The sequence below is a fragment of the Alternaria ventricosa genome (genome assembly GCF_023758065.1).
Source record: "Alternaria ventricosa strain BMP 2768 chromosome Unknown scaffold_15, whole genome shotgun sequence".
NCBI classification, from domain to species: domain Eukaryota; kingdom Fungi; phylum Ascomycota; class Dothideomycetes; order Pleosporales; family Pleosporaceae; genus Alternaria; species Alternaria ventricosa.
The window spans coordinates 543,784-558,517 of NW_026055695.1; positions in this window are offsets into that span (position 1 = coordinate 543,784).

A 14,734-nucleotide genomic window follows, 5' to 3' on the forward strand; every position below is an offset into this window, starting at 1 on the left:
TTAGTAATTACTAACTTTTTTACTATAATTAAGAAGTTCAACTCTAAGTAGGCTTACTAGTAGTAATATAATTAATTATTTACTATAGCTTTAAGATTAATTATATTAAGTCTTAGTAATTTTAGTAAAATATTTAGTATTATTTTTTAAAAGATTTTAATTACTACTAGAAAGAGAAAAGCTAATGTAATTTTAAATATAGTTATAGATTAACTTCTTACTTTTACTAAGTTAAGTAAAAAGTAGTTAAGTTTACTACTTAAGCCTTGCTTTTAAAGACCCAATATAAAGTATAAGTAAAAGCTTATTTTACACTTTTAATTCTAGACTATAATTACTAAATTTAGACTACTAAGTATTATACCTATAAAACTCTTTACTTAAGATAAGTAAAAAATCTAAAAGCGCTATTATAAAGAGAAGTAGAGTAGCTTATATAAAGAGGTTAAGTAATTTAGCTAGAAGATAAGCGCTGTAGCTACTAAGTACTAAAGTAATATAGTCTTTATAATTATTTACTCTAAAAAGCTAATTACTAAGTTTAAGTCTTTAATCTTTAGTATAAGCTTTAAGCTTTATATACTCTTAGCTAGTATAATTCTTAATAGTAAAGCTATAGTCTACTTAGTTAATAATAAAGCTTTAATTAAGTTTAACTTTTTTATAAAAACTAATAAAAAATAGTTTAGGCTAGTAGTTAGATCTTTCTAGTGATTAGTATTAGTTATTATATACTTTATCTTATTTTTAGCACTTCTAAAAGACTTAAAAAAGCTAATTTTATACCTACTAGTATTAAGATTATCTTTAGTTTCTATACTAATATTATTTTAGAGAAGCTTTTTAGAAATAATAGTATATAGTATATAGACTATAATTATATAATTAGAATAGGTACGCTAAAGGTATTTATTATTCTTATAACTTTTAAGTATAGATTTAACCTCTTATTTATTAAATATAACTTATTAATTTATTCTTTTAATTCTATTATTGTAAATACTATTACTTACTTATAAGTTCTATAATTATATATTAGTATTACTAACTTTTAGTATTAAAGATTAAGCTATTCAAATAAGTAAGCTCTTAAAACTCTTATTAAAGCTACCTAGAATATAAAGATTACTAGTATATAGCGTAGTAAATATAATAATTATACTAGTACTTATATATCTTAAAGAATCTTTTATACCTTTTATAAGCTATTACTATATCTCTTCTTTAGACTATTATAGAATCTATTTAACTTCTCTATAAGCTATATACTTAATAAATAGGCTTTAATTATTAAAGAGAATTATGTAGATAAGCTATATAATTATACCTTAAAGAATAAAACTCTAAACTCTATAATAGAAGTTATTATAAACTTTATAGCTATAGTTAAGTGCTACTATTAGTAAAAGATTATTAAAATTTATTAGAATAATAATACTATAATATTACTTTAGAAAAAGTACTTAAGATGTAAGAAATAAGCTTAAAAGAAAGAAATTATAATTATAACGCCTTTACTATATATCTATAAGCCTAATAGCTTAGTAAAGAGAGATAGCTAAAAGCTTATTACTAAGTTGATCAAGATATATATAAGCGCTAATCTTCTAGCTAAGCTCTAGCTAGTAATTATAAATATAGTAGCTTAAGTTTATAAAATACCTTTATTATAGCTTTATAGCTATTAATCTCTAGATTAAGTATTATATAAATAGTTTAGAAAGTATTTCTAATATTATTAGCTACCTAAAATTAAGTACTTAGCTACTAATCTTTACTTAGATTAAAGTAAAATCTATACTTATAGCTCTTAAGCGTATCTACTTAATAGTAATTACGTAGCTAAAAAGTACTATTAAGACTTTAAAGTTAAGCTTTATAGCTATATAGAATATTTTATTAGCTATTAAGCTTCTAATATATATTATATATAAGTACTAGTAATTAATTAAGTAATTATAACTTATAATATAACTTTTAATAAGTAGAAGTTTTATTAAAGTAATTATAAAGATAAGCTAGCTAAAAATTAAGTAATAAAGTAAGTTATAATACTTAATAATAGTAAGCTTATTAAGTTTATATAAAAGTTTAATATTCTTTCTATTAATTAAATAGTAAGTATAGTAAAGCTATTAACTACTAAGTAAGATTCTAGAGGTAATATAGGCTATAATTAAAGTATTAAATTTAGCCTACTTATTAAATATAATTAAAGCTCTATAAATTTAATAGAGATAGAGTATAAAGCTGGTATTCTATTAGAAATTCTTAGTAATTAGTAGCTTTTTACTAAGCTTACTACTCTAGAACCTATATCTAGGCGTAGAATTTTAAATTTAAGTAATTAAAGTAATTATAAAGTTTCTAATAGTTAAAGGGTAGTGTATATACTTAAGAAAGCTAATTTATTAAAGTCTAGAGGTAGAGAGCCTTATATATATAAATTAGAAAATTTAATTTTATCTATTAAGCTTATTATAATAGACTCTAGTTCTATAAGAATAGATAAAAGATCTAATTAACTAAAGTATACGCTAAAGTAACTAAGAGATAAGCTACCTAAATTAGTAGCTTTCTTTTAATAATTAATATAGCTATAAAATTAGCTAATAGCTAAATTCTTTAGAATACGCTATAGTAGAAGAGTAATAAGTAAAGAGCCTAAGCGCTTTTTTTCTATACATATTTATTAACTATTAAAACACTTTAAAAGTAAGAGTAAATAGCCTACTTAGCTTAGTAATTAACTAAAAAGTAATAGTAATTATAAGCTTAGTTAATAAGTAAGACTAAATTAACTTTTGTAAAACCTACGTCTTTAGTCTCTAAAAAGACTAGAATAATTAAGCTAGCTATAAAACTATAAACTCTATTATTATAGCTACTACGCTTAGTAAATATAAGCTAAAGGCTACTTACTAAAACTATAATAATTTCTAAAAGCTACCTAAGTTATAAAGATAACTAATCTAGTGTTTAATATATACGCTTTTTAAAGATACCTCTAAAAAAGGGATTAATTAACTAAGTAAAAGAAGAACTTAGATAGAAATTTATAAGTTATAAGCCTAAGATTAGCTACTTCTATTAAAATAAGTATAGACTTATAAGTATAATTAAAATAGCTGTCTTCTTAAATATAAAGCTTAAATTATAGTTTATAGTAATTTCTAAAGGAAAAACTTAATTACTATTACTTATATAGTAATACTTACTATAAAGTTTTTTTAAACTATAATAGTAATAACTATTTAAGTTAATCTAGAAATTAAATATTTTAATATTATAAACCCGTTTTATAATATAAAGATTTTAGTATAGGATTTAGTAATTTATAAAATACTTAATAGCTCTAGAAAGCTAGAATTATATATATAGGTTAACTACACACTCTATGAATATAAAACTCTTTACTATTATAGTATTAAAAGTTTCAAAAGCGCTAAATGCTAATAGTATAATAGCTTCTTAGGAAAAACTATACTTACTTTTAAATTAAGAATACGGAATTTTTATTCTCTTTTATATTAATAATATTCTATTACTCTAGAATAAGAATATAAAGTAATAAGTAAAAGCTATATTAACTAAGATCTTTAGTAAGTATAAGATTTAACATTAGAGAGATATAAAGTAGTATCTTAGTATTTATATAAATAAAAACTAATATCTAAAAATAATTCTACTAATCTATAATATATATATTAATAAGATACTAAAGTAGTTTACGCTAGGAGATAAATTTTTCTTTCTAACACCTTTACTATTAGAGAAGCTAACTTAGAATAATTAAGAAGTAACTAAGCTTAAAATTAAGAGATACTAAATACTAGTTAGCTTTATACTTTATATAGTAATTATACTTTAACTAAAAATAGTGTATACTATCTTAAAGCTTTTATACTTTTTTAAAAATCTAAGTAATAATTATAAAAATACTATAAAGTAAGTAATTATATATTTTTACTATAGTTACTTTAATATTATGTAGTATAGTAACTATAATAAGCTTAATTTAATAATTACTAGAAACGTACTTTTTACTAATAGTCTAGAAACTTAATAATTATCTTATAGATATATTACTATAGTAGAGTAATAAAAAGAAAGAGATATTTAAAAAGTTATCTTTTTTATAGCTAGATATCTAGATAACTAGACTAGCTAAACCTAAGATTTTTAGTTTTCTAAAAAGCTAAAAACTTTTTCTTTAAGTAGTAATCTTCTTTAGAAACTTACTTAGAAAGTATATATAGAGATAAAAGTAACACTAAACATAAAGTAAAAAAAAGACTTAATTTAATTTAGCTGTAACTTTTTAACTAGCGTGTAAAAAGTTTTAATAAAAAATTATATAATACTAGCTTATATAATACTTATATAAGTAGAGTTATACTTATAGTTTCTTATCTAAATAATCTTAAAAATTTGAAAAGAAAAAAGTATACTAAAAAAAAGCGCTAAAATTACGTAAGCTTCTTTTAGTCTTATTCTTTATATTTTTCTTTTTTTAAGTTTAAATTTTCTCTTCTTTATATTCTTTTTATATTAGCTAAATTTTAAAATTTTAAAAAATAAGTTTATACTCTATTTTTATTATAACTATCTACTAGTACTATTAGTACTATACTAAAAAAGCTTTCTAAGTTTACTATAAACACTATATAATATATTAAAAAGAAAGAAAATACTTCTACTACTCTTTTTAAGCTTAAACTAGTCTAGCTTTTAAAAGTTTCTAAAAGAGCTACTAAAGTAGTTAATAGAGACTTAATATATAGTTATAAAAGATAAATTAACGTATTCTAAAAAAGAATAATTTAGACTTTTTTACTAAATCTCTATAACGCTTATTAAAAGTAGAGGAATACTTTATTTTTACTACTAAGAAAAAGCAGCTTTTAAATAAAGAAAAAGCTTTATTTAGAAGAAAATACACTAAAAAAACTATTTAAAAATAAAAGCTAGAAACTTTAATAAAGCTATATTTTTAGATAAGACTTTTATAAAGCGTAAATATAGTGCTAAGTAAAAAGATATTAGAAAGAGAAAAAACAAGAGAACTAGGTTTAAATAGGTCTTTATAACTAATACTAGTACGTTTAAAAAAATTCTAAATAAGCTATATTATTCTATTTAAAACCTAGTATTTTTCTACGTTTTTAGATTTCTTTTAGCTAGCTTACTTACTAAGTTATAGTCTAAAATATTACTATCTCTATACAAAAAGCTATCTAAATAAGTAGAAGATCTAAGTTATATTTAACTAAGACTTAATAAAACTTTAAAAGCTTTATAATAAAAAATAGATAAAAAAGGTTCTAACTTTTATAGTTAAACCTCTTTTTAATAAAAGTAAAAAGCTTTCTATTAATGTTAACTATAAATAACTATAATTAGTTAAATCTTATTATTTTTAGAAATATTTTTAAATTAAGAAAGCTAATATCTTCTTTTATCTAAAGTAGAAATTTTAGTAAAATAATACTAAGATCTACATAACTTTAGCTATCTTTAATATATTTAGCAAAAATAGAATTTCTCTCTTTAAGTATTCTACTTATAGCCTAGATCTAAATTTTATAAATAATATCTAAGGTTTACTAGAAAAAATAAGCTATATAAAATACTTACTAGCTTTTTAAGAGTAAGAGCTAGTAAGAAAGTAATAGATTTATTTTCTTCTTCTATTTTAGAAAAGTAGGTAGCTATACTATAAAAATTAATAAATAACTATATTAAAAGCTTACTTAGGCGTTATAAAGTAGTAAAAAGAGCTAATAGTTAGTATACTAAGTACTAGTTACTAAATCTAGCTAGCTTATAATATAAAAAGCTTAAAAAATAACTTTATAATTTAATAATTATAAAAATAAATAGAATAACTTCTAATATAAATAAGTAATAGACCTAAGTATATATAATAGTATACTAAAATTTTAGCAAAGATAATACTATAAATAAAAAGATATAAGCTAAAAAGAGTAGAGCTTTTTAGTATACTTAAACACTACTAATATTACACTAGTTTTAGCTTACTGAGTAAAATTCTAAAAGCACTAACTTAAAGAAAAAGCTCTTATCTTCTAAGATTACTAAAAACCTTAGTTCTAGCTAGTCTAGTTATTTGGATATATAGTTTTAAAAACTATAACTTTTTGAATATATTTTTCTTTTTATTACACTACTATATACTATATAAAGATATAATCTTCTAGAAAGCTATAAAGTAGTGTATAGTTACTACTTCTACTATAGAAGTAAAGCTACTTACTTTTAAGTATACTACTAAACAACCTATAGCGCTTAGATACTTTTTTAAAAAGCTAGCGCTTAATTTTAGAGAACTTTAAATAGTTTAGTATAATAATTAGTAAACTATTAAGCTAGTTATTAAAAAGAATAAGTATATTAATACTTAGCTTAAGTATATAGATATCTAGAATATATAGCTATAGTAGAAATATGCTAAACGATTATTTAAAGTTAAGTATTTAGAGACTATAATTATACCTATAAATAGATTAACTAAATTACTTATTTAGTAATAGTTTAATAAGTTTAAATAGCTACTTAACTTATAAAATTTATAATATTTAATTCTTAAGAAGTAGATATAGTAGAGAAATCTTTATTTAGACTACTATTATAAAGATTAAGTATACTTAAGCTAGATCTTACTTACTTTAAAATAGCGCCTAGTTATAAAGAAGTAATTACTAATAATTAACGTAAGTATAAAAATAGCTAAAATACTAAACCTTTTCTAGATAAACCTATATAGCTACTAAATTACTAACTATTATAGCTATAATCTCTTTAACTATAACTTTTGTAATTATACTTATTAAGAGCTAGCTTACTATTCTAGCTATTCTTAAAGTTCTTAACTTAAGCTTATAGATAAGTTATTTTAGTAGTATAAGCTTATATATAAGTCTTAAGTACTAAGCGCTTATACTTAGTATATATTTCTTTTTTCTTATACTAAGCTTTAGCTAGCTAATACTAAGTATAGTAGTAGAACTTACTACTTATAATACTAGATATTAAGCTATTAAACTAGTAATTATAGAGCTAAGAATTATAATATTAAAAATAATAGTTATACTCCTAAGACTAAGAACTATACTACTAAGACTAATAATTACTATACTAATTACGCTACTAATTTTATAGCTACTAATTTTTAAAATAAAAAGCCTATAGCTAGAAAGCTAGTAGTAGCTACTACTAGAATTAGCTTTAATAATAATACTTTAAGTATTATAATGATAAATTAAAAGCTATAAGTAGATAACTCTAAGTAGAAATTATATGTAGAGCTATTTAGCTACTATCTATATTAATCTCTTTTATACTTTTTTTACTTTAGTAAATATACTAATATAGAAATATAGGCATAACGTAGTTAAGTAATATAGTATATAATTATAATATAAGTATTCTTTCTAAATACTTTATTTTATAGTATATAGTAGTATATATTTTTTTTAAAGGTCTTAAGAATTAAAACTAAGCTATAAAGTTTAACGCTCTTAAACCTTATATAGAAGTGTAAAAGTAAGAAGCTATAATTTAACCTAGAAATTATAATAAAGAAGGTATAATAGGTTATATATATTATATATATCTCTAGAAAGATATTTAGAAGTTATATAAATATCTTATTACTTTCTAAAAGCTTTATATAGAAGTAAATAGTAAAAAGAGCTATAACTATAAAAGAATAGTTATAAATATTTAAGAACTTAAAGTATTTAAGGCTATTTTTAAAATAAAGCTATAAAGTAGTAACGTATAGTAGTTTATAAGTCTAAATTTAATACATAATAGATATTCTAAGCTAGTAGAATAGTTCTATTAAAAGAGTTTTATAAAAAGAGTTTATAAAAAAGAGTCTTATATACATATATACACTAGACTCTTATCTATAGTTAAAAAGTAAAAAAGTCTATATCTAGCTTTCTCTTTTCTCTTATTCTCTTTATTCTTTTTATTTTCTAGATTTAACTTTATATCTATCTCTTAAAACACTAACCTATAATATTAATATATTAAACTATTTACTAAAATACTTTTTAATCTACTCTCTCTTTAAAGTAGTACTTCTATTAGTTATCTTAGAGTATAAGTTAATAGAGATTAACTTTATTACTTATATTTAAGACACTAAGGTCTAAATATAAGTTATAAATAATGTAAAACTTTACTTCTCTAGCTTTATACATAGATTTAATGTTAGTATAGAGCTTAAATACTATATTTAAAAAAAGATTCTTAGTATAAAGATCTATATTCTTAGTAGTATCTTTAAAAACTTAATATATAGTAGCTCTTTTAAGACTATTAAGTACTCTAAAGTATAGTACTAATATTAGATAGCTTTTAACTACGCTAGATAATATAACTAACCTTTACCTACGTAAACTAACTTTGTAAAATATATATTATTTACTTCTTAATACTTTAACTCTCTCTTTTATAATTTTACTTAGTGTTATAAACTTACTATAAGCGCTATATTAATTTAAGTTATAAAAACTTATAAGTAGAGCACTATTAAAGCTTTTTTTACCTAAGAACTTAGAAGTTCTACTTAATAGTTTAGATAGTGTCTTAGAACTACTTTTAGCTACTTTTCCTTGTTTTCTTATACATATAAATATCTTAGTAAAGCTACTTATAATATTTATAAGCTTTATTAGAGCTTTAGCTCTATAATTAAGTTAGTAAGAGATTAAAAGAGCTAAAAAAAAAGATTAAAAACTTATATTATAGCTCTAGCTTTACTCTAAATTAATAAAGCGCTAGTAGAGACTTTAATTAAGTATCTAGTACTTATAAAAGTAGTAAGATAAATAGAGCTAAATCTTATATAAGCGCTTAAAACAATTAAACTCTAGAATATTATTAAGAAGTTACTAATAGACATAACACTTATAGTAGAGATATTAAGAAGTATTACTCTAACTTACTTACACTAATAGCTAGTATACACTAAATACTAATTTTAAGAAGTCTTAGGCTTAAAAGCTTTACTCTTAGATTACTTACTTAAGTTACTATAACTATAAGTTTTACTTAAAAACTCTTACTTTTTTAATTCTAGATACTTTAGTTCTTAATATAATTAAAATACTAAAGGTTTTAATTTGTAACTTAAAAACTATTATTATTAATAATAATACTATTCTAGAAATTATACTTAATAGTTTCTTAGATATTTTTATTATTAAAGTTATTAAACTTAGAGCGCTTATAACTTAAGTAGTTACTATTAATATATAACTCTAAGCGCTTATAACGCTTATCTTAATCTTTATAAAAATTATTATTAGTTTTTTTAGCGCTTATAAAGCTTTAATTTAGTTAACTATTATTTTATATAAAGCTTTAAGTTAGTTAAGTATTAGTACTTTAATTACTTTATAGAAAGCTACTACTAAGTAGATTATTAAATACTATTATTCTAGGAAAGAAAAGTAGAAGTTAATTAGTAGCTACTTAAACTTAAGCGTAGTAAGAAGGTTAAGCGCTTAACTATAGATTATTAAGTAAAGTACTATTATACTAAGTACTATTACGCTAAGTACTAGCTTACATATAATAATTACTACTACTTAAGATATTATACATAGAGCGTAAGACGCTATTATAGTAAAAGCTAAAGCGCTAACGCTTATAGCTTTTATTTAACTTAGAAGTTAAGTTATTAAACTAAATTATTATAGTTAGTAATTAATTTAAGTATAAAAGTAAAAACTTACTATAGTAATAAAAAAAATAAAGAAGTAAGTAAAGTAGTATATAAATTAAAGTAAAGAATCTAAGTATAAGGCTTAAAAGGGCTAAAACTTAAGAGCTAAAAATCTATAGTAAAAAATTTAATTAGATCAATAGCTTATTAGCTTATTAGCTTAGGCGTCTTAATAATAAAAAAAAATATTATAGTAGAGAAAAGAAAAATTAAGAAAGTTAATATTATTAATAAGATCTTTAATTCTAGCCTAAGCGCGCACCTATATAAGTAGCTAGCGTAGCTTATTAAGCTATTAATTATACTATAAAGATTACCTAAAAGAGACTAAAAGCCTAGATCTTACTATTAGAATTATCTATTACTAGTTAGATACCTAAATTTCTATAGCTATTAGCTATATTCTTAGCTATTATAAAGTAATTTCAAAACTTATAAAGTTATTCTCTAGGCTATTAAGCATTATTTAAATAAGTAAAAGCTTACTAGTATTAGTATTAAGTATAATTAAATACTTAGTTAAGCTATAACTTACTACTACACTCTAGATTTTTAAGCTTAGACTCTACTAAAGTATACTAATTATAGTAAATTTAATAGCCTAAGTTTTAGTAAAGTAAATTAATACTTTTACTACTCTAAGAAGTGTATTAAAGTTAAGAAGTAATTATAATTATCTAATTATAGATATGTAATTACTTAGCTCTTAGGTATATAACTAAAGATTTTATTCTTACTTTTATTCTATGGTAGACGAATTATAAAATACTTAATTATCTCTAATTATTAATTATTTCTAGCTCTAACAATAGCTTATAAAGCTAAAAAAAGATATATTATAATATCTAGTTAAAAGTAGAATTATTATATTTACGATGCTATATACTAGTAATCTTTACATTCTAGATAGCTTTAACAAAAGCCTTAAGAGCTTACTTAATTAGATAGCTTTATTTTTAATACTAAAAATTAGAATAAAAATTATATTATTATATAACGTAAAAGTAAATAATAGTATTAATAATAATAAAATTAAAATAATAAACAAAAGTATAATATCTAATATTTAAGAGGTAAATTTTATACTAAAAAGTTATTTAAATAATAATAGCCTTTAGTATACTTATTTAAATTATATTATTATAGCTTATATACTATATACTACTATTAATAGAAAGCTTTCCTAACCTAATATTAGTATAGGATTTAGAGATATCTATAACGCCTATAAGCGTAAGATTAGCTTTTTTTTTGTTTTTTAAAAGTCCTAAGAATAAATTAAAGTACATGATTACTAAAACCAATTACTAGAAGAATTTAGCTACTGGCTTTTACTATTTCTTTATTACTTTTAATAAAGAAATCAAAGCTAATTAAAGCTTTATTATAAACTATGTAGACTTTAGCTTTATAACTAAGAATTAGACTTACTAAAAGCGCGTAAGGCTTAAAGCCTATACTAAAAATAAAAGGCCTTAACTTAGTGACTAGCTTTTTAAAGTAGAAAATTATAAAAACTATATTACTTAGATATTTTATAGCGAGAGCGTTTATCTTTTAGCTTAATTGCTTTACTTTTTTTATATAAGCTACTATTCTTCTTTTTATAATAGTGCTTTTAAATCGTTTACTTATTTTAAGTAAAGAGCTCTATACATAAAATACTTAGTAGCTTAGACTTAGTAATTATTATTTATAATTAAGAGTATAAAATTAGCTTTTACTTATGTTTAATATAAAGCTTAAAAAAGTAAAGCTTAAGTAGTTAGCTTATAATGGCGTTAGAGATTATATTAGCTTTTTTTTCTAGAATAATTAATATTTTCAAAAAATAATACTACATACTTTACTAAAATTACTAAAGCTTAATTTTTGTTTTTGAGGCTATAGTAAATAATTAATTATATTACTACTAGTAAGTCTACTTAGAGTTAACCTTCTTAATTCTAATAAGAAAATTAGTAATTATAAAAAGCTTATTAACTTCTAGAAGCTTAAAAATTCTTACTATTCAGTAAAGTATTAACTAGTTAGTAAACTACTTTTTAGTAGTAGTACTTTAAGTTTTCTTTAAATAACTATAACACTTTAAATAAACTATATACTATATAGTTTAATTTATAAAAGTAAGTATAGTTATAAAATATTTTAGAAAAAACTAAACTATTTCTCTATAATTACTTATAGTTATAAGTAATAAGTACTTAGGTATAATAGCATATATAATTTAGTTTAAAATATTATAAGTCTTTCTACTTTTTCTTAATAACCACTTAGACTTATAGTTCTAGTAGGCTATTAAAGTAATACTATTTTTAGTTTTAGAGTTATAATTTTATAAAAATAATTATACTTATAAGTAGCTTTATTGTACTTATTCTTTTACTTTTGAATTATCTTTATAATAAGATTAGCTAGCTTTATAAGCTCTTACTCTATTATAGTAGAATATTAATCTAGAGCAGGGCAACAAAACGCGGTCTAGTAACTCTATATAGTAATCTTAATGTAGGTGTATTTCCTAAACACCTTATATTCGCTGTAATATAGTAGTAGGCATTAATAAAACTCTCTTAGTAACGTTTGCTATAGATCTAGTGCGTTAACAACGTGCTCTTACACTATAAAGTTAGAGAAATAAGGCTTTTAGGTATTAACATATTTAATATTTAGAAAATTAGAATTAATATTTTACTAAATACTTTTTAATAATAGTATTACTTAAGAAGCGTAAACTAGGTATTCTAGTTAAATTAGTTCTTAAGAAGTATACGTATAAGGATAATAGCTATATTATAATTATATATATTTATGGAGTTAACTATAGAGTAAAGTTAGATATATAAGAAATAATAAAAGAGAAAGTAATAACTAAGTAATTCCGTAAAGTAAATTCTAATAATAAAATATTAGAAAGAGTAAAGTAGAAAAGAATTAATTAATTTATTAGTTAGTAAGCTTTAATACGTAATAGAAAATAGTTCTATAATTTAGTAGCTAAGCTTATAACTATAAAAGCTAGAGATAATTAATAATTAAAGATAATTAAGTCTATTATAATAATTCTACTATAAAAGAAAGTTAGAATAAAGTCTCTAGCTATATACCTAAAAGCTAAGTAACTACGTATCTAAAATTAGATAACAATAATTACTCTCTAACTTTAACACTTAGTTAGTAAGCTAATTAATGTTTTATTAGAAGGTTAGAAGAATACTAGATTTTTTTAAAGATAATTTAGCTTATTAGAAAAAGATCTGTTAGTTATATATTTGTTATAGAAAGTTATTTAAGCCTAATTATTTTTTCTTCTTTGTTTTCTGATTTATTTCTGCCTAGCACTATAATTCTACTATAAAAAAGACTTATTAAAATCTATAACCTTTCTGTAGTTTATATTTATAAGTTGTTTTTTAGGTTTTCTAGTGTTTTATCTTAAATAAACTTTTTTCTTATTTTAAGAGCTACCTTTTCTTAATTAGAATAATTTAGTAGTTACCTACTTATAAAAATTATTATTAAGATCTAGGATAAATCTATATAAATATTTTTATTCTAAACTACTTTCTATATCTCTGTTAACTACTCTAGTAGCTTTTTAAGAACTTTTAAAAACTAGTATAGTTTAATCTTAAGAAGAGTTCTATAAGTATTTTACTTTCTATAAAGATAATCTTTAACGTTTATAATAGGCTTAGAAAATTTTCTTAGCATAGTACTAATAGTACTAGTAATGTATTATTACAGAAATAGAGTATAAACTTACTTTTTAGATTTTTAAAGCTTACTAATATAGAGATAATATATAGAAAAGAGAAATAATATCTTTATAAAGAAAGATAAATCAAATATAACTAAGAGAAGCTTATTTTATTTTAGCGTTGTCTCTAATTATACTTTTGTTCTATTTAATATTATAATATTATAATTTTTAAGAAACACTCTATTTCCCTCTAAAAATATTAATATTAGTAGGTTCTTTAGTTTTATCCTAAGTATTAGTTTTAATAAGATTATCTACTTCTATTCTTCTTGTAGCTAAATATAATCTTAACCTTTTTAATATAGTACTATTCTATATGCCTAGGGTTAATTTTATAATAACTACTAGTATTTAAAATACTCTTTATAATAAAATTAACATAAGAAGTATCTTAATTACTTTTACTAGTATAAATGTCTAATTTATAATTAAAGCTATTATTCTATATAGTAATAGTAGAACTAAGAGCTAGTTTATCTCTAAATTAATCTTTATATAGCTTAACTAGACTATAAGAATTCTAAGAAGAAATTACTGTTTTATTAAAGTAATTATTGTTATTGTTAATTATTGTAAAGATTATAATAACTTAGTTATTATTATCTTTTTATTATTAAGCATTGTTAAGATTGCACTTATTATTATTTCTAAATAAATTAGAAAATTTCCTAGTAAATCTAAGTGCTTACGTAATTAAGATTGTAGTAGCTAGTTTTAATCTGCTACACTAGAAGATTCTAAAACACCTCTATTTATCCTTGTCTAGCTATTATTAGAGTTATTACGTAAGATAATAACTTTTATCTTTCTTATCTCTCTTTCTGCAATTGCTAAAAAATCTAGTAATAAGCTAATTATTAGTCTATGCAATACAACGCATAGACTAATATAATTAGTACTAGTCTAGATTATAAATCTAGAAGATAAGAAGGATTTAGCAGACTTAGATTATAAATCTAGAAATTAAGTAGATTTAATTATAAATTCTTATCTTTAGGCGGAAATAGGCAGATATTTACGTAATTATTCTAGTAGCTATTTTCTATAAAAGAAATAGCAATTCTCTATAGTTATTCTTTACCTAGCAACAATATTACTACCTATTACCTATTATCTACTTTGCAATTACTTTATTATAATCTTTATTAGTTATACTATTTATTATAGTATTTAACTACTTTGTTCTAACAAAGCTATATTCTATTATT